This window comes from Macaca nemestrina, chromosome 3 (assembly GCF_043159975.1).
Source record: "Macaca nemestrina isolate mMacNem1 chromosome 3, mMacNem.hap1, whole genome shotgun sequence".
In the NCBI taxonomy this organism is placed as follows: Eukaryota; Metazoa; Chordata; class Mammalia; order Primates; family Cercopithecidae; genus Macaca; species Macaca nemestrina.
The window spans coordinates 45,713,778-45,736,268 of record NC_092127.1 but is presented as its reverse complement, the minus strand read 5'-3'; positions in this window follow the sequence as shown (position 1 = coordinate 45,736,268).

Sequence of the window (22,491 nt, the reverse complement as noted above, 5' to 3'; positions counted from 1 at the left end):
CTTTTTGTAGAGATCTTTCACCTTGCTAGTTAAATGAATTCCTAGGATTTTTTTTTTTCAGGATGGCTATTGTAAATGAGATTGAGTTATTGATTTGGTTTTCAGCTTGAACATCGTTGGTGTATAGAAATACTACTAATTTGTGTATATTTATTTTGTATCCTGAAAGTTTACTGAAGTTGTTCATTAAGTCTAAGAGTCTTCAGAGGAATCTTCAGGATTTTCTAGGTATATGATCATTTCATCAGTGAGCAGAGATAATCTGACTTCCTATTTTCCAGTCTGAATGCCTATCATTTCTTTCTCTTGCCTGATTGCTCTGGCTAGGACTTCAGGTATTATGTTGAGTATGAGTGGTGAGAGTGGACATCCTTGTCTTGTTCCAGTGCTTAAGGAGAATGCTTTCAACTTTTCCTCATTTGGTATGGTGTTGGCTGTGGGTTTGTCACAAATGGCTCTTATTATTCTGAAGTATACTCCTTTGATGGGTAGTTTGTTGAGGGTTTTTACATTTAAGGGATGTGGAATTTTACCCAATTCTTTTTCTGCATCTATTGAGATGATGATATGATTTTTGTTTCTGATTTTGTTTATGTGGTGAATCACATTTATTGATTTGCAAATGTTGACCCATCTTTGCATCCCAAGAATAAAACCCACTCGATAGTGATGAATTATCTTTTTAATGTGCTGTTAGATTCAGTTTGCTAATTTCATTTTTTTTGAGGACTTTTGTTTTTATGTTCATCAGAAATTTTGGCCTGTTTTTTTGTTTTGTTTTGTTTTTTGTTGTGTCCTTTCTGGATTTTGGATCAGGGTGATACTCATTTCATAGAATTGAGGAGAAATTCCATGAATTGAGTATTCTATGGTACTAACTAACTATTCTTTGGAGTAGTTTCAGTAAGATTAGTACCAACTCTTCTTTGCACATCTCATAAAATTTTGCTGGGAATCCATCTGATACTGGGCTTTTATTTGTTGGAAAAATTTTTATTACTGACTAAATCTCATTACTTGTTACTCATCTGTTCAGCATTTCTATTTTTTCCTGGTTCAATTTTGGGAGGTTGCATGTTTTCAGGAATTTATCTATTTCCTCTAGTTTTCTAGTTTGTGTGCATAGAGATGTTTATAGTAATCTCTGATAGTGTTTTGTTTTTGTGTGGTATTGATCATAATAACACTTATTTCTGATTGTCCTTATTTGAATCTTTTTTTCTTGATTAAACTTGGTAGTGGTCTATTCATTTTGTTTATCCTTTCAAAGAGCCAACTTTTCATTTCATTGATCCTTGGTATTGTTCTTTTGGTCTCAAGCTCATTTAGTTCTGCTCTGATTTTTATTATTTCTTTTCTTCTGTTGGCTTTTGGGTTGATTTATTCTTGCTTTTCTAGTTCTTTGAAATGTGACACTAGACTGCTTTTGAGATCTTAATATCTTTTTGATGTAGACATTTAACAGTATAAACTTCCCTCTTAGCACTACCTTTGCTGTATCCCAGAGGTTTGGATATGTTGTGTCTCTATTTTCATTTATTTCAAAAATCGTTCGATTTCTGTGTGACTTTCATTGTTTACTAAAAAGTCTTTCAGGAACAAGTTGTTTATTTTCATGTATTTGTGTAGTTTTGAGAGTTTCTCTTGGTATTGATTAATAATTTTATTCCACTGTGGTCCAATAATATAATATAATTGTGAGTTTAAAAAATTTATTGAAATTTGCTTTGTGGCAAGGCATATGGTGAATCTTGGAGAATGTTCTATGCACAGATGGGAAAAATGTATATTCTGTTGTTTTGGGGGTAAAATGTTTGTTAAATATCTATGTTTCATTTTGTCTAGAGTCCAGTTTAAGTCTAGAACTTCTTTGTTGACTCTGCCTCAATGATCCATCTAGTGTTGTCAGTGGGATTTTGAAGTTCCCTACTACTGCTGAATTGTTGTCAATCTCTTTTCTTAGGTATAGTAGTATTTGTTTTATCAATCTGAGTGCTTCTGTGTTGGGTGCATGTTTATTTTATTTAGAATAGTTAAAACTTCTTGTAGTATTAACCTCATCTCATTATATAATGCCCTTCTTTGTCTTTCTTTTTTTAACTGTTGTTGGTTTAAAGTCTGTTTTATCTGATGTAAGAATGGCTACTTCTGCTAACTTTTGTTTTCTATTTGTGTGATACACCTTTTTCTGTCCCTTTACTTTGAGTCTGTAGGTGTTTTTAGCTATTTGATGGGTCTTTTGTAGGCAGCAGGTGGTTGTGTCTTGTTCTGTAATCCAATTTGCCAGTCTATATCTTTTAATGGAGCATTTAGGCCATTTACATTCAAGGTTAATATTGATATGTGAAGTTTTGTCCTGCCAGAGATTTGTCAGCTAGTTGCCTTTAAGTGTCAATTGTGTATGTAATTGTTTTATAAGATCCATGAGATTTCTAGTTGTGTGTGTTATATGATGATGAATATCCTTTTATTATCATGTTTAGAATACTTTTGAGCATTTCTTGTAGGACTGGTCTAGCGGTGCCAAATTCCCTTAGCATTTGTTTGTCTGGGAAATGCTTTATTTCTCCTTCATTTATTAAACTTAGTTTGGCAGTATATAAAATTCTTGGATGGCATTTTTTTTTTTTTTTCTGTGAGAAGGCAGAAAATAGGCTCCTAATGTCTTCTGGCTTGTAGGGTTTCTGCTGAGAAGTCCACCGTCAGTCTGATAGGATTGCCTTTATAGGTGATTTGATAGTTCTCTCTTACTGCCTATAATACTTTTTCTTTCACACTGGCCTTTGATTGTCTGATGATTATATGCCTTGGTTATAATTGTTTTACATAATATCTTCAAGGTCTTCCCTAAATTTCTTGTGTCTGCATGTATACATCTATAGCAAGATTGGAGATAATTTCCTCAATTACTCCCTAATATGTTTTTCAAACTTTTTACTTTTTCTTCTCCCTCAGGGATACCTGTAGGTCATAGGTTTGGTTGCTTCACATAATCTCATATACCTCAAATAATTTGTTCAGCATTTTAAATTCTTTTTTTTTTTGTCTAAGTGGGTTAATTTGAAAATTTCCAGTTTTTCTAGTTAGTTTTTTTTAAATACATCTATCTCATCTGTCATCTCCTGCACTGTTTTTCTGTTTGTGTGTGTTTGTGTGTGTGTGTGAGTGTGTGTCAATTTCCAACTTTCTCTGTATTCTCATCGAACTTCCTTAGAACACACATCTTGAATTCTTTATCTGTCATTTCAAAGTTTTTATTTTGGTTAGAATCTATGCTAGAGAACTATTGTAGTCTTTGGGGAATGTCACAACATTCCGTTTCTTCACGGTGCTGGAATTCTTGTGGTGGTTCCTTCTCATTTGTAGAAGCTGTCACTTCTTACATGGGAATTTACTTTCATTTGGGTGGGATTTTTTTCTTCCACTAGGGTGTGATTGTTGCATATATGGGTAGGGTCCTTTGGTTTTGCTTCTATATGCTTTTAGAGGACCAAGGCACTGTATGAATTCTTTGCTTATATTTGCGTTCGTGTAGTGGTTTTCTAAATGCTAGGTTGTAGTAGTGGTGTGCTGTGCATATGGTCAGGCTTGCTGTCTCCTACAGAGATGAGGAGATGGAGATCTCAGAAGAGTTATTTCATTCCCCGCTGCTGTGCACTCCTACCCGTCAGTAATTATATTGGGTTGTGCAGTTCATCATACAGGCCAGCAGGTGGTGCTTACAGGTAAGAGTTGGCTGAGCACTGTACAATGATGTTGAGGAGATGCAGTTTGACCTCCCTCCCATCCATTTGTGGTGCTTGCAGGTGAGAGGCGGCTGTGGTGATGGCAGTGGAAATTTTACTTGGCCTTTGTTTATCAGGGGAACTACCAGGGTGAGCCTGGTGATGGGGAGCATGGAGCTCTCAACTGTCGCATCCCACACTCTGCCACCAGTGGGAGTGGAGGGAGAAAAGCTGGGTGGGGCTGGGTTGGGCGAACCTACCTCCAGGCTCTCCAGGTTCATTAGGGTGGGAGCAAGCACAACCTTGGTAGGAGCTGAGGGGCAGCTCTCAGGCCACTGGAACAACCCAGGGAGGGGCAGAGGTGTTTCTCCTGTGCCAAAGAACCCATCAAGAGAAAAAGTGGCAGCCAGGGATTTTTTCCTGGCTGTTCAAAATATGAAGGTTTACTTGATATTTTGGTTCCTCTCAGTGACGAGGCACATGTCAGCTGCATCTAATCAGTCATCTTTATTTCTCATGCGCTTGAGAATCCTATGCAGAGGAACAGCAGCAGGAGAAGTTTCTGGCACCGTTGTGCTCGTGTCTGCATAGCCAGCCTCATTTCCACTTTTTGGCTGTTATTAATAATATACCTATAAACTTTTATGTGGACATAGTTTGCATTTCTCTTGAGTATACATCTAGAAGTGAAATTGCTAGGTTCACATGGTAACTCTACGTTTAACTTTTCAAAAAACTGCAAATTGATTTCCAAAGAGGTTGCAAGATTTTACATTCTCACCTGCAGTGTATAAGGGTTCCAATTTCTTCAATGCTTGTTACTACATCCTTTTGATTATGACCATCCTAGTGCATATGAAATGATATGTATGTCATTTTCATTTGTATTTTCATGATGGCTAATGATGTTGGACATTTTTTTCATATACTTATTGGTCATTTGTATTTCATCTTTAGAGAAGTGTCTACATCTTTGTGCATTTCCTGATTGGATACTTTTCTTTTTTATTGAGTTGCAATTTCATTCACTTATTATTACTTCAATTATATTTTTATTCTTATGACTCTGAAAATAATACCTTAAGTCTAGATTTCTAGTCTGAACTTCATAGATGCTCCACAGCCACCACAAGTTCAATATGATCCTCCAAACCTGCTTGTCTTTCTTAGCTATCTCATCGAAATGTCCCACTATTCACTCTGAGACCTGAGTGTCATCTGTTTCACCTCTTTTCCTCTCTAAATCCAACCAACAACAACAATGTTGTTTCTCTCTCTTACAAAACTTCTAAAATTTCTATCTCTATGGTCAAGTTTGTTCAGACCACAATAAAATTTTTTTTCTGATTACCTGTCTTTTGTTTTATAAGCTAATTACTTGCATTTCAGAGTGCATATTTTAAAATATAAATCTATGTTATTTTCATGATTAAAACCTTTTAATGGTTTCCTCTTGCTTCTAGGATAATATTTAAATTACTTAACATAAATACTATAGAGGAGATAACTTCCTTATAATTGTAGTTATTAAACATGTACTTGACCGGCTTAAACTGTAGAGTTCCTTGTCACAAGAAACATTCATACAAAGATTGAAAATTGATCATCTCTCAAGGGTAATGTGAACAGGATTCATGCTTTTGATGGATAGTAGAAACTGATCTCTACTAAGGCTTCTTACCATTATAAACTGCTATGATTCTAATACATGTATATTGTACATAAGATCATGGCACCATGATCTTGAACTTCCCAGCTTCCAGAACTGTGAACAATAAATTTCTGGGCGGTTGTTTATAGGTTACACAGTCTGTGGTATTTTGTTATAACAGCTCAAACATATAATTCATGTATATTGTACCAAAAGGTTTGATTTGTTGGAAAGCCTCATATAAATATGAATAAATATAAAGATACAGTTTTGCAATTGTAAAGAAAAAGTTGTAAATATACTGTTGTATCCAAAACACTATTAGGCTTATAGGAAATGACTGAGTACACTACGAATTTGTCTTTGAATTTAAAACAAAAGCATATAGTAAATTATAGAAATGGTCAACATTATAATTTTGGGGAGTCAGAAAAAATGTCAGCCTAGAATAAGTAAAAATAAAGCGTACTTTTTTTGACAAAAATATTCTTATCTTCACATTTTTGAGTCACTGACATTTTTAGAATTTGATGAAAATTACGGAATCTTTGTGTTGAAAAATATGCTTACTGCTCCAAATTTTCACAGTGTTCACAAGCCCACTTAGGTCCATCCATGAACCCACAGTAAAGGATCCTAGATCTCCGGTGTGCTGAGATGAGGTTTGATTCAAAATGCTGTAAATAGGTGAATGCTGTAAATCTGTACTTATTTCAGAAAGATGCATGACAAGGAATAAGAAGGTAGTCCAGAATTAGGAGTTCCCATATAGCTCAGTATCAAAATGAATAATCATTTGAGTTATGGGGTGGATTTAAAATGAGTTAATAGACGTACAAAATTCTATTTACTTTTTTTTCAGGAAATATATGAACAAAAATTGATCTGGAGAGATTTTCTTTCATACCTTGAAGATTGATCTTGAATTTTTAGAGAACTATAATGCAGTTTATTTAATTTGTTGTTTGAATAGTGTTTTAAAATACAATTGATCACTATTACAATGTGAAGATACACTATTATGGAACTTTTCATATGTTTTCAAAATTGAACAACAGGCTGATTTACTTTCAAAGGGTTGAAATGTACAGGTCATGATATGCTCTGGCAGACTTAGCTTCATGGATAAAATATGTTATTGCGCACCAGCAAAGCATCATTTATTAGCCTTGCCCCAATCAGTCTAAAGTATATTCTCAAGTACTGCCAACTGCTTTGAATTTGATGTCACCAAGAGGACATCATTAATTTATCCAACTGTTTTGTCTGAAGGCAATGAAAGACTGCCATGTTATTTTCCTGGGCTGAAAGAAAAATAGGAGGAGTCAGAAATAACAAATGTCTCTTTTGCTCACATTAATTCAGATATTTAAATGAGAATGAATGATAAAGGAGTGTAGAAAAGATACATTAAATTGCAGAGACAAACTGTATTGAACTTAGGATATATTTGGTGCATTTTTGCCCCATAATCCTTTAAGACCAATTGCCAACTTTAAGATTGCTAACCTCATTGCTATGTTCTAAATATTTAAGGCTCCCCACAATTCTTATCAATGCTAATTGCCAATGTGATGTCATTAACAAGTGGGGTTGTTGGGAGGTGATTAGGTCACGAAAGGGAAGCCTTCATTGGTGGGATTAGTGCCTTTATAAAAGAGTACAGAGAGAGATCCCTAGCCTCTTCCATAATGTAAGGATACAGAAAGAAGACACTATCTATGAACCAAGAAACAGGTCATCATCAGACAATGAATCTGCTGGCACCATGACCTTGAACTTCCCAGCTTCCAGAACTGTGAACAATAAATTTCTGCGCAGTTGTTTATAGGCTACGAAATCTATGGTATTTTATTATAACAGCTCAAACAGACTAAAATACTCATTTTTTTTTTCCCATGAAGAATTAACATTTTAGTGATTTGCAATGACAGGGGGGATTTTCTAAAATTATAAGACATTTCAACGTGTTGGGAAAAGGACTTGTGGGAAAAGGGCTTGAGGGGTGCCTGTATAAACTGGTCATAAAAATATGGGACAATAAGTTGTGGAAAGCCACAAAAGGCCTCTGAGGAGGAAAGCCTCCTAATTTCCATCATGTTTCCATGCTCAGAGGGAGACCCGCTCTCTTATCTGTAAACACCATGTTCAAGGAGAAAGACATTCCTTTGAAAGACTGTAATGTGGACAGAGGTGCAGGCTCCTGGCTAAGCCCGCTTCCACTATCTCCTCTCCAATAAATTAAAGATATGCTGTTTGAGCACAAAGGAGATTCATTTAAACTGCTATTGCTACAGATTATGCCTATGACGTACTGCTTCCTTTTCACTGTTTTGCCTTGAACATCTGCTTCTTAGACCTAAGTGACTGTACTCAATAAATAGTGTGGTGACCAGCTTGGGGCCTTTCACAGTCTCCAAAAGTGCAACCGGCCCCGTGGTTCCCCACCTTTCACTCTTAACTTGTCTCTTCTCAATCCTTCGTTGCCGCCAGACTTTGGGTACCCTGCGGGTGGTGTTGAGGCTGGTTCCCAACATCAACCTATGGATAGAATTCAATATTTATGTATATAGTAGTTGTTTTACTTGAGAAAAATACTAAAACACATACTTTCTGCAAATGCTTATTTAAGTCTTAACATTTTAAGTTTCAGAACATATGCTTGAATAAAACATAACATTTAAATGTATACATATACATTTAGATGTTTTTACTTCTGTGCTTCAGGTATTTAATATTTATAATTTTAAAATATTTTACATTATAGGCAAAATATTTTTCATGATATTAATAATTATTTAGATTATGGATAAGTAAAAGTAAAAATCATCTGTAATCCCACTTCAGAGAATACTTAAAATTTTGAATATTATTTAAGATTTTTAAGTTTATATGCAATCATATCAACGAAAATAATGATAATTAAGCATGACTTTTTTATATTTTTCTTTCCATTGTACATTGGTTAGAATTTATAGAATCATGTTAAACATTAATGATGATTGTGGCACAGTATGTTACTCTAATATTGCTGCTTTTAACATTTTACCAGTAAACACAATGTCAATGATTGAAGTAGTGTAGACACTCTTTAACTAGTTAGAGTGTTTTCTTTTCTAATTTATTAAGATAATTTTTGAAGCAGAAGATATTGATATTATGTGTATTTTCTACTTTATTAAATCATATATGAATAGATTTTGTTTGATATTATTGGTATTTAACTTGTCAAACAATACATACATATTATATATAATACATATATATGTGTGCATACGTACCGATACAGAAATAATTTAAGGACTTAAATAAACAACTGTCTCCCACAACAGCTTTTTCCCTCCTTGAGTTCGCTTTTTTAGAACTATCCACTTCCGGTTAGTTTAGTCCACATTCCAAATGGTATTTATTTCCATATTTTTTTTCCATATTCCATCTTTTAACTTTCTTAGCTAGCTCTTTTAGTGATCAGAAGTTTTAAAAGTTTGATAAAGTTTAATTTATTGTGGTTTTTCTTTTATAGTGAGTGTCTGTAGTGTACTATCTAAGAAATCTTTGCCTACTGCAAAGTGGTAAAGATATTTCCTACTGTTCTAAAAGTTTAATAGTTATAGCTTTCTTATTCAGGCCTGCGGTTCATTTCAAATTTTTGAGTATGTGTGAGGTAAAGGTCATTGTTTGCTGTTTTCCCTAATGAATATCTATTTGCTTCTGCACAATTTATTGAAAAGATTTTCCTTTCCTCAGTGAACTGCGTCACATTTGTGTAGAAAGTCAAATTATATATATATGTTGGTTTAATTTTGGACTCTTATTGTTCTGTTAATCTATTTATCTCTGCTTTTACTACTGCCACTCTGTACTGATTAATGTAAGTTAATATTAAATCAGGTAGTATAAGCCCACCAACCTTGTTCATCGAGATTGTTTTGACTATTTTTCATGGGTTCATATCCATATAAATTTATAAATCAAAGTTTCAAATTTTACTGAAATTTTCACTGGGATTGTGATGACTTTAGTGAGCAATGTTTGCCGATGGAGAATTGAAATCTTAAAAAGATTGAACTTTTGCATCTTTGAATATGGTATAGTTTTCCATTTACTTTGGTTTTAAAAAATTTATCTACATCATATTTTGTAGACTTCTTCCACAATTTTTATTTAATTTCGTCCTAAGTGTTATAGGGCAAATTGTGTCTCTCCTAAATTAATATGATGACTCTCTAACCATTTGTCTGATGGCTTTCATTTATTTGATGAAAAGTTAACTATAACTTGCATTTTTTCCCTTTGAGTGTAACATTTTTTTCCTCACCCTGACTTAACAATTTTCCTTTTTTTTTTTTTTTTTTCAGCATTATGTCTGTGATGTGCATACATACAGTTTTCTCTACGTTTATTCTGCCTGGTGTTTTCTGAGTCTCCTGAATTTTTGGACTGATGTATTTCATCAATTTTGGGGAAAAAATTAGCCATTTTCTCTTCAAGTATTTATTTGGTCCCATTTTATTCTATTCTCTCCTTTTGGTACTCCAATTGCACATATATGTTCAACAATTTGAAATTGTCTCAAAGGTCTGCTGAGTTTTTTAAAATGGTTTTTTCTGTCTGTGTTTTAGACAGATAATTTTTATTGATCTATCTTCAAGTTTAAATATCTTCTCTTATTCTGTGCTGGTCTGCTTTTAGGTGATTCCAATAAATGTAAGATATTTTATTTTTCACTTTTTGGATTTTCATTTGGTTTGTTTTTAGAACTTCCATTGCTTTGGCTTAATTCCCCCATCTAGTCATTTTTGTCTACCCTTTCCACTATTTTTTTTTTTTTTTTTTGAGATGGAGTTTTACTCTGTTGCCCAGGCTGGAATGCAGTGGTGTGATCTCGGCTCACTGCAACCTTCGCCTCCCAGGTTCAATCAATTCTCCTGACTCAGCCTCCTGAGTAGCTGGGATTACAGGCACACGTCACAATGCCTGGCTAATTTTTTTGGTATTTTTAGTAGAGATGGGGTTTCACTGTATTGGCCAGGCTGGTCTTGAACTCCTGACCTCAAGTAATCCTCCCACCTCGGCCTCCCAGTGTTGGGATTACAGGCATGAGCCACCATGCCTGGCCTCCACTAAATTTTTAACTTTTAAAAATATTTATTTTACAGTCCTTGTCTGTTAATTACAACACCACCTGGGTCATCTATGGGTTTTCTTCTATTGGCATTTTTATCATTATTGTGAGACACATGGAGAATAATGCATTGTAGAAGTGTTCTCTCATGTTACAATTTTCTAAATATTGTAGAATTCATAGTGTTGAATTCATTCTTGAAGGCAGTTAAGTTACCAAAACACAAATGTTACCTTTGATAAAATTATAAAAATGGGCATATGGCACCATGTCTTGAGTAGAGGAATTTGCAGATTAGCATTCACCCAGATGTGAAGAAACTGAGAACCGTGTCATACAAGAAATGACAAAGAAAGCTTATTCTGGAAGGAAGGATGCTTACTCTGGAGCAGAGGAACCAGTAGGAGGCATAACAAGGTGGGCCTCTCCAATAATTTCAATCATCAACTCTTCATAGGAAAGTCTGAGTACTTTTTAAAGACAAACTTTCCAGTACTGTTTGCTTGCCTTACAATCAAAAATCTGGCTTAAAATAAATGACAATTTTCAGTCCTTTCACACTTGGCATTTAAGCTTAAGCTCCAAAATAGTTCATTAAATAATGAATCCACTTGACAGGGTCATATTCTTCTTATTTATTGACATCTTTGCAGAAGGTAGGCTCAGAGAAGATGCAATAAAATGATTTACTATACACTATATTTTGCTCTTCATAAATCTGTATCACATCTAACAATGATATATAATATACTTTGAGGTAAAGGGTTAGTTATCAGATTCCTGGACTTTGGTTCGATCACATAATTCAGTAAATCTGGAAGTACTAACATACAGGTCATGTGCCACTTGCCTGATATTTATGACACTGAGACAACAAAGAAATTCTATTTTAGAATTCATAGAATTAAACTGAGAAATTTTAAGAAGGAGCCACAGCTTTGTTAAAAAAATACATTAAAAATGAGTAACAACATAAATTGATTTGAAGGATCAATATTCAATATTTTGGCTATCATGGAATAAAAAAAAGATATATGGGGCAGATTTAGGACAGAAGAATCTATGTGTGTAGACCATCTTTTAGGGTGTTCCCTGAAATTAAACATGTTTCTTTACACTGTGGTATATGAGTGAAGATGCCATTGCATGGATTTCCTGAAAGTTTAGGAGGAATCTTCCTGCATGGATGTGAGATGGAGAAAAGACAAGGTGTGTTGGAGTATAGTGAGTTGCAATACAAAATGGCTGGTAGACGTGCTGGGTCAAGGTTCAGCTTTTTATATTGGTAAATTATTTGGTAGTACCTATAAACTTTTATACAGGTTTACCTACATTTAATTTATTTTCAAATATGTGGCCAATGTTATCTTTCTTACCTCTTTATTCTCTTTTATGTACAGACTGATTAAGATATTATCTAGTCTCAGTCTTAAAATAATTAAATAAGTTGATTCCTTCGGTGTGTTTGCATAGAGCACCATGTCTCAGAGTCTCAGCTTTTCACAAAATTCAGGGAGATTATTTCTCTCCTGGATAGAAAGGTCAGGAAGTTAGCATCAATTACCAAATGTTCAAACTTGCTGACAGCTGGCTATATTTCAACTGGACACCCCATTTAAAAGGGCAGAGAAATCAACAAATATGCATTCTGTAACAGTCAAAACACGGTGTCCTAAAATCTGATTATATTTACAAAGAAGAAAGCATTTTATTCTGTGACTCACCAGTTCCCTGTCAGTTTTCTATAATCTCACTCTCCTTGCCTGTTTGACTATCTGCCTGGTATCACTCTGGGATGATGAACCATTATGTTATTCTTGGGTAACCTAGAGTTTTCTAACTCCAGCATATTCTGTGGTCCAGCAAAATTGGCATCATTTACAATCTTGCAAAAAATGCAGAACTTCAGGCCTCAGCAGGACCAACTGAATCAGAATTTTCTTTATTGAAAGATCCCCTAGTAATTCACATGCCCATTAAAGACTGAGAAGCACTGTCTTAGATAGTGTCCATTCTTAGGCAATCTCCCAGGTGATCATAGCAAGTAGGCCACAGTCACTCTACTAATTTCCTGTCTAATCTGGATTTCAGATGTGAAACAGAATGAAAGAATCAAGCATTTATTCAAACAACAAACAAGTTCCAATCACTTATTCTGTGATAAGAACCATGTCAGGGTGTGGAAAGATAGAGACAGGGATATGTGTAATCCCTGTCTAAGAAGGCAAAATTTTAGTGGAAGATATAGTGAACTAGAGGTTACTCCACAAATCTTCCATCCTTCTGGAGTCATGATGTCTTTTAATGATCAAACTAAATAATGAGACTCTACCTTATACTACTATATATAGTTCAATGCCTTCCTTAATATTTCTAAGGATTGCTGGGTGATATGGTTTGAATGTTTTGTCTCCTCCACATCTCTTGTTGAAATGTGACCTCCAATGTTGGAGGTGGCACTAGTGGGAGGTGTTTGGGTCATGGGGGCAGATCCCACATGAATGTCTTAGTGCTGCCCTCATAGTGATGAGTGAGTTCTCATTCTGAGTCTGGGCACAATATGGTTGTTTAAAATAGTGTGGCACATACCCCACCCCTCTTGCTCCCTCTTGCCACATGATATGCCAGCACCCCCTTTGCCTTCCACAGTGATTGGAAGCTCCCTGAGGGCTTCACCAGATGGAGATGCTGGCATCATGCTTCCTGTATAACATACAAAATTGTGTGCCAGAATAAATCTCTTTTTTAAATACATTATCTGACATCAAGTATTCCTTTATGGTGATATAAAATGGACTAACACAGAAAATTATTACCGAGAAGTGGGACATTGCTATAAAAATACCTGAAAATGTGGAAGTGGCTTTGGAACTCAGTAAAGGGCAGAGGTTGGAAGAGTTTGGAGGACTCAGAAGATGATAGCAAGGTGAAGGAAATTTGGAATTTCTTAGAGACTAATTAAATGCTTGAGACCAAAATGCTGATAGCAATATGGGAGGCCAAGGTGGGTGGATCATTTAAGATGAGGAGTTTGAGACCAGCCTCGCCAACACGGTGAAACCCCATCTCTACTAAAAATACTAAAATTAGCTGGGCGTGGTCGTGGGTGCCTGTAATCCCAGCTACTCAGGAAGCTGAGGCAGGAGAATCACTTGAACCAGGGAGGTGGAGTTTGCACTGAGCTGAGATTGCGCCATTGCACTCCAGCCTAGGGGACAGAGCAAGACCTCATCTCAAAAAAAAAAAAAAAAAAAAGAAAAAAAAAAAAGAAAGAAAGAAAAAAAGAAATATGGACAGGGAAGTCCAGGCTGACAGGGTGTCAGATGGAAATGAAGTTATTGAGAACTAGAGAAAAAGTCCCTTGTCAAGCCTTAGCAAAGAGCCTGCCTGCATTGTTTCCATGATCTGGGAATTTCTGGAAGGTTGAACTTAGGAGCGATGACTTAGGGTATCTGGTGGAAGAAATTTCTAAGTAGAAAAGCTTTTGAGATATAGCCTGGCTGCTTCTAACAGCCTATGATCATATATAGGAACAAAGGAATGACTTAAAGTTGGAATTTATAATTAATAAGGAAACAGAGAGTGAAATGCCCAGGAAATGTCATAACCTGGACATGTGGTAGAGGAGGAAAGAGCATTTTCAGGGGAAGAATCCAAGTGGGTTAAGGAGCAACCACTTGCAAGACAGGTTTTCATGACTAAGAGGGAGCCAGGTGCTAATATCCAAGACAATGGAAAAAAAGGTAGCAAAGGCATTTAAGAAATCTTTGAGATAGCCCCTCCCATCACAGGCCCAGAGGCCTAGGATGAAAGAATGGTTTTGGGGTCCAACCCCAGAGCCTGCTGCTCTGTGCAGCCTTGAGACACTGCTCCCTGCAACCCACCTGCTCTGGTTCCAGCCTTCATCAAAGGGCCCCAGGTACAGCTTGAGCTGCTGCTCTGGTGGGTATAAGCTGTAAGTCTTGGTCGATTCCACATGGTGTTAAGTCTGCAAATGCACAGAATGCAAGCATGAAGTAGGCTTGGCAGTTTCCCCTTAGGTTTTAGAAGGTGTATCAGAAAGCTAGAAAGAGCCACAGAGGCTCAATTACAACCTTTGAAAGCAGCCAGGGGGCTGCACCTTGCAAAACAAAGGGGCAGAGCTGCCCAAGACCTTGGGACCCCACTCCTTGCATCATTGTGCCCTAGACGTGGGACACAGAGTCAAAACAGATTTTGGAGCTTTAAGATTTAATGACTGCCCTTCTGTATTTTAGACTTGTGTGGGGCCTGTTGCCCTTTCTTTTGGCCTATTTCTACCTTTTGGAATGGAAACATTTATCCAATGTTTATACTACTGTTGTGTCTTGGAGGTAAGTATCTTGTTTTTAATCTTACAGACTCATAGATGGAAAGAACCTGCCATAAGTCTCAGATCAGATTTTGGACTTTGACTTTTGATTGAGTTGATGTTTGAAAGAGTTAAGAATTTGGGGGACTATTGGGAAAGGATAATTGTATTTTGCAATGTGAGAACATGAGATTTAGGGGGCTGGAGTTGACATGATATGATTTGGATATTTTGTCTCCTCCAAATCTCATGTTGAAATGTGACTTCCAATGTTGTAGATGGGCCTAGTGGGAAGTGTTTGCATCATGGGGGAAGATCCATCATGAATGGCTTGGTGCTGTCCTTGTGGTAGTGAGTGTGTTCTCATTCTGAGTTCACATGAGATCTAGTTGTTTAAAAGAATGTGATGCCTCCTCTCCATTCACTTGCTCCCTCTTGCTTTGTGATTCACCAGCTCTCCCTTTGCCTTCTACCATGATTGGGAAACTTTGTGAGACTCTCATCAGAAGCAGATGCTGGCACCATGCTCCCTGTACAGCCTGTAGAAACATAAGTCAAATTAAACCTCTTTTCTTTATAAATTACCCAGCCTCAAGTATTCTTTATAGTAATGCAAAATGGACTAACATACTGGGGGTGCCACATTATCTTCCTCCAAAAGATGTTTCAAGACCTGTCCTCAATCACCTCTTTTATCAGAGCCCTGGTCCAGGGTGTGTGCACTGCCCACCACTTTGCCCTATATGAATTCATGGACAGAACCTCTTCTCATTCCTTCCCAGGGATGACTAACACAAGACCATCACATATTAAATAATTTTACTAAGGCTTTAGAGACAGTAGAGAGGAATTCCAGCAGAGAGGACAAAACAACACTGTGTCTGAAGTCTGCACGCCATCTTCATAGGGAATCCCCTCTTGGTCAGCTCTCTTCTTGGTCCTGGCCTGTCACTGTATTGCTATGATTCATTCCTCAGAATTGAATTTCTTTTTTTCTCACTTCCTCAGGACTCCAAACTTCTGGCTTTTCCTGTATGTTTCCTCAGTTGCTGAGGGAAAGCAGAAAATCCCCTAGTTTTTTTTTTTTTAAACCCAAATTTCTGATTCAGAAAGATACTCTCCTACTTTATTAAGCAGAGTAAAACATCTCTTTACTGACTATTTTCTAAAACAGAAGCCTTTTTTTTAATGAAAAATCTATTGTCTCTGTACTCCAGTTAAATTCTACAGCCCCATCAAAGAGTTTTAAAAATATAATATTTTTTCACTTACTCAGATAATTGCCTTTCAGTGTGTAACAAATACTACGGTGGAGGTAAGTGCAAAGTGAAAGCTGTTAGAGCTGGAATATAGGGTCCGAGGCCAGGCTGCAAACAGCTGGAAATGAGCCCCCAGCAAAGAGTTTCTCAATAATGTAATATGAATTTTGAAGGATATGTAAGAGTCAACAAATAAAAAGAGAGAGAATAGTGGAAGGAATAAATATGGTGACTAAATTTGGAATATGCCGACTTTGAAAGATTATGGAATATTCAAGTGGAGTAAATGTCCAAATATCTATAATTGAAATCACTAGAAAGAGTGAGTTTAGCCAGAGTGAGAGGAAAGAGGGCTAAAATGTACACTGGAGATCTGAACAAACTATAGGAAGAAGAGTGGTTATGATGGGTTCAGAGAAGGAATGGTGTTGGAAAAAGGAGAAATACCAGAGAAGGGAGGTGTTCCTAAAATCACAGAAGGACAAGGAAAGAGGATTTTAAGAATGGAGAGGCCAACAGTCTTCAATACTGCAGAAGGACCAAGTAAGAATGATTAAGATCATCCACAGGGTTTAATACCAGTGATGTCATCCAGGTTCTTACATGATGAAACTCTCCTAAGACGGATCAGAGCTCTGCAACCAGGTGCTCAAACTGAGAATTTTCTTCTCTCAAGACTCAGATTTCTGCTTACAATGTTGTATACTCAGACATTCATTCTGAAGTTCCATACCTTGTCATGGAAGAAGAATACATTTCTTTCTGAAGTTTCTTTCTTGAGCAATAGGACATCTATAGCACTGACTCCTGTTGCCCTTGTTATCATTCAACAATACAAGTGTCTCTCCACCTAATAACTCCTTCTTACTAGTCTAGTCCTCAGTTGTTTTCCCCTTTACCTTTATTAGGAACTTAATGGGAATAGGCAAGTCATAAATGAAAATGAGTGTCCACTCCAGATCTATTAAAAATGTAAGTCAAGTCACAATAATTATTTGCTTGGAATCCTCTAATAGTTCCCCATTGAACTAAGAAAATCAGCCAAGGGCCTACACGATTAGTCCTTCCTACCTCTTTGACATCGTCTCTTTCAACTCTCCCCTTTAGTAATTCTGTCTTTTTTGTTGCTACTTAAACAAGTCAGACCTCAGGAACTTTTCACTTTGATGCATCCTTCTGGAATATTTCTCTGCTATATAATTTCTCGGCTCATGTCTCTTTTAAGATCTTTACTCAAATGTCACCCTTTAAAGATAGCTCTCTTGACTAACCTATTTTAAATTGCAACCAGTCCATGACAATCTTTTTCTTACTTCCCAGTTTTATTTTTTCTGTTGTACTCATGACCATTTAACATTGTATGTACTCTTTATCTCATTAGATGTAAGCTCCAGGAGAGAAGGATTTTTGACTATCTTTTTATTTCTGGATCTTCAGAATCTATAATAGCTTCTGGCACAAAGTAGACTCTAAATAAATATTTGTTGAGTAAATGAATGAATGAATAATAAGCTGGTAACTCCTCTCCACTTGCTCGGTCATCCCTGCAGGTCTCCCCACCTGCTAATAACCCCTCTCCACCTAACTAGGGGCCTCTGTGGCCCTGGGGACCTACAGTGGTCCTAAGACCATCTGACCAGTAGGGGATGGGAGAGTGGTAGTGGGGGGCATGAAAGGTGGGATGTAGGAGAGAACACAGAGGAGGATTTCAAAGTGGGAAGAGTTGGGGTGAGCTCAGGCAGGTTCTATTGACAGCGAAATTGGAGATTAAAGCAAGTAAACAAATATTTATTCATAGGTGTAAGCATTTGTTTCAAGAAGGGGAATTTGAAGGGTACTGAGGGCTCCGGTCCAGTGGAGTTGATACTGCAACTTTTCCCTCAGTTCCTTTGGCTCTGCTTTTACCGTTCACTTATCCTATTTTTCTTTCAAATTTCATACTTTTCTTAAAAAAATTCTACTGCCCTGTGTTGTCACTCTCTGCTGTCAGCTTGGTTGTTGAAGTAGAACATGCAGACAAACCACAGGAAGCTTTTTTTTTGTGCAAGTCAGAAGCTGAGATGAGTTTTTTTTTTTTCTTCGATACATTAAATTCTGAGATACATGTGCAGAACGTGCAGGTTTGTTACATAGGTATACACATGCCATTGTGGTTTGCTGCACCCATCAACCTGTCATCTACATTAGATATTTCTCCTAATGCTATCCCTCCCCTAGACCCCCAGCCCCGACAGGCCCCAGTGTGTGATGTTCCCCTGTGTCCATGTGTTCTCATTGTTCAACTCCCACTTATGAGTGAGAACGTAGTGTGGTGCTTGGTTTTCTGTTCCTGTGTTCGTTTGCTAAGAATGATGGTTTTCAGCTTCATTCATGTTCCTGCAAAGGACATGAACTGAGATGAGTTTATCTATCTATACTTTACATATGACAGATCAGTAGGACATGCTTCCTTTCTGGGATTGAATGCAGTTGTTTTTGAGCAAGAGTTTTTTTGAATTTTGTCACAAGGGCAACTGTTTCTAAAACAACATTTTGACCCAATTGAGCTATGTTTTTTAAATCCCTTCAGTGGAGTCTCTCTCTCTCTCTCTTTCTCTCTGTCTTTTTTTTCTTCTCTGAAAGCAGATATTGACATTAGACACAGACTCAGTCCTCCCGAATACACACCAAAAAGGTGATCTAGCTGTTAAAACAAAACTGACAATTCTTCAGACAGATATTTCAAGGCTGAGTGTTTTTCCCAAGGCTGAGTATTTGATTTAAAACAACAAAACAAGCTGGCAGTTACAGGCTGGACTTGAAACATTCTCAGTATCAATGATGAAGTGCATTGCGTTTCCTTGGGTTTTCTTCCCTTTAGGCATGTAAGAAGCAGCCAGCTTTCCAGCTTGTGTGAACCAACTGGCAGCCTGAGGAAGTGACAGCACTTACTCTCTTTTGCATCAGCAGTGGTCACTGAGTAAAATGAAGTGAGACCCAAATTTCCTCTTAATGAGAAAAAGTGCTACTTTATCAACTAAGTTGTTCTACCAGGATACACTTAATTTCCTATTTTTCCTTTAAGAAAGGTGAAAAAAAATAGATATACTGCTAGATACATGACCTTTGCTTTAAATTAAAACCCACTTCCTTCCCAGAACCATGAGAGATGAAAGCTGAGTTTAAGTTCCCCCAACAAATTGGAGGGCACATTTATTTCAGAATTCAACAGAAGATAGGGAAAGACTAATGGGAAGAAAAAAAAAAAAAGAAAGACCATTATAAATAATTTTACAGCAGAACAAGAGATTTATGTCTTTTTCCATTGTACACAAGGTTGTTTCATAATCTCTTGTGAAAGATTAAAAACTGCTGAGCATACTAAGACACTTCTCTGTATTTATAAGCCATTCTCAAATTGTGATTTAGAACCCTGGGCCCTAATTAGTTAAGTGATATTGACAGCAGATGTGATACTTATGGAAAAATTTAACCTTGGGTGAAAGACTCTCTCTCTCTCTTTCTTTCTGTGTGTGTGTGTGTGTGTGTGTGTGCGCGCGCGCGCATGTGCGTGTATGTTGACCAGACAAATAATTATAATAGTTTACTCCCTAGACTCTTATTCAACTAAAATTACGCAAGGTATCATGCTTTCACATACATGGCTTACTGAAGGCAAGTCTCACAATAAGCCTATGAGGACAAGGGTGTTATTATTTCTCTTTTGAAGAGAAGAGAGCTGAGTTTCTGAGAGGCTGAGAGTCACACAGCTAGTAGGATAGGACAAGGTCACCTGAATGCAATGACCTTTTCACTGCCCCATAAGATTTCACCCACCCATCCATCCATTCAGCATTAAATCAGAACTTCCTACATGTTACGAGTTTTTAAAAATGGTGACAAAATATACAAAATTAACCATCTTAACCATTTTTATATGTATAGTTCAGTACTGTTAAGTATACTTACATTATTATGCAACCAATCTCCAGAACTTTTTCATCTTCCTAAAATAAAACTCTACAGCCATTAAACAACTTCCCATTTCTCCCTCCCCAAACCCCTGGAGGCCACCATTTTACTTTCTGTTTCTGTGAATTTGACTGCTTTGGATACCTTATAGAGTGGAATCATACAGAATTTGTCTTTCTGTGACTGACTTATTTCATTTAGCATAATGACCTCGAGGTTCATCCATGTTGTAGTATATGTTAGAATTTCTTTCGTTTTTAAAGAAGAATTTACAACATTTTGTTTATTCATTCTTCCATTAATGGACACTTGGGTTGCTTCCACTTTTTGGCTATTGTGAGTAATGCTATAATGAACATGGATGTGCAATACTTTCTTAATTCTTTTGGATATATACCAGAAGTGGAATTGCTGGATTGCATGGTAATTCTATACTTAATCTTTAAGAAACAGCCATACTGTTCCATAGTGGCTGCATCGTTTTATGTTCCCACTAGCAGGACACAAGGGTTTGAATTTCCTTACATCTTTGCCAATACTTATTTTCTGGTTTGTGTGTAATATATATATATGTATTATATATGTGTAATACATATATGTAGTATATATTTATATATATGTATTTCTGATAGTATCTGCTCTTATTTGAATGTGTCCCTTCCAAAATTAAGGTTAAAACTTAATCCCCAGTATCGTGATGATATTTAGAGGTGGGGCCTTTTGGAAAGTGATTAAGTCATGAGGGCTTCACCTTCATGAATGGATTAGTGCCTTATAAAGCGTAGGAGAAAACTACTTAGGCCCTGTTGCCCTTCCTCCTTCTGCCATGTGAGGACACAGTATTCATTGCCTCTAGAAGATGCAGCAACAAGGGGTCATCTTAGCAGCATAGAGAATGAGCACTCGCCAGACACTGAATATCAGTGCCTTGATGTTGGAATTTCCAGCCTCCAGAACTGTAAGAAATAAATACATATTCTTCATAAATTATCCTATTTGTGGTATTTTATTATTAGCAGCACTAATGGATTAATACAGTAGACATTCCCCCCACTTTTTTTTTTTTTTTTTTTGAGACAGAGTCTCTCTCTGTCTCCCTGGTTAGAGTGCAGTGGCACTATCTCTAGCTCACTGTAACCTCTGCCTCCCAGGTTCCAGCAATTCTCCTACCTCAGCCTCCCAAATAGTTGGGATAACATGCAGATGCCACCACGCCCCGCTAATTTTTGTATTATTAGTAGAGACGGGGGTTTCACCATTTTGGCCAGGCTAGTCTTGAACTCCTGACCTCAAGTGATCTGCCCGCCTCAGCCTCCCAAAGTGCTGGGATTACAGGCGTGAGCCACCACGCCTGGCCCAGTAGCCATCCTAACGTGGTTTGGATTTGCATTTCCTAATGACTAGTGATGTTGAGCATCTTTTCTTGTTTCTTGGTCACTTGTATTTCATTTTTGGAGAAGGTTTATGCAAGTTCTTTGACCATCTTTTGACTGGATGTGTTGCTGAGTTGTAGGAATTCTTTATATATTCTGATATTAACACCTTAGCAGACATGATTAGTAAATATCTTCTCCGATTTGATGTGGCTGTTTATATATTTCTATAGTTTTTATGATAACCCTGCAAAGTGCCCACTTTATAGGGGAAATCATTGAGGTAGAAATCATTTCATGAACTTGTCTAGGGTTTCTCAGTCCGTGTCAGCGTCATATCGTCACTGTGGATTTCTGGTTCCAAAGCAGGTGTTCTTTCTACTACATCCTGCTGTCTGAACACATTTCTTAAAATATTTCTATCCTTTAAAAATGAAAGCAAAAAGAAAAAAGGAGAAAAACGATACAAGAAAAATAAACAAAAAAACTTGATGAAGTTTTAGACAAACAGAATTATAAGTAAAGGTACATTAAGCCATGTTTATAGTAGGACATCATAAAAATAAAGCTTATGGAGAATTCTGACCCTTACATGACAAGTGTAAGGTAGTTTTCACCTTTATTGTGCTACATTTAATGGTTTGTAAGATCCTATTTCAGTGAGCTTCCCAATAATGTAGTCATTACTGCAAGTTAACATTTTCCTTGACTAAGAGGCAGAGGACTCCTTACGCACTGGAGCACCTGTGAGCTGTTTGGTGGAGGGGAGGTTATCTCATATTTCCAGGTCACACAGTTAAAAAAAAAAAACAGCAGGATGATTGAAATTCTATGGGAGCATACTTTGTCTGATTCTTCAAAGTAAAATAAATGCTATTGAATGATACCAAGTCAGTTTTATATTCATTTAAAAGATGCTAAAGGACAAAAGATCAAGTCTAATTACTTAGATACCTAAAGTTCCATATTTTTAACTTCATTTGCTTTTGTAAAGCCAAGTATTTCCATAGAAAAATTTCTCTGCAGAAAATGCCAGTTTCCTGAAGGAGGAAAGTGATTCCTGAAAGCATTAAAAAG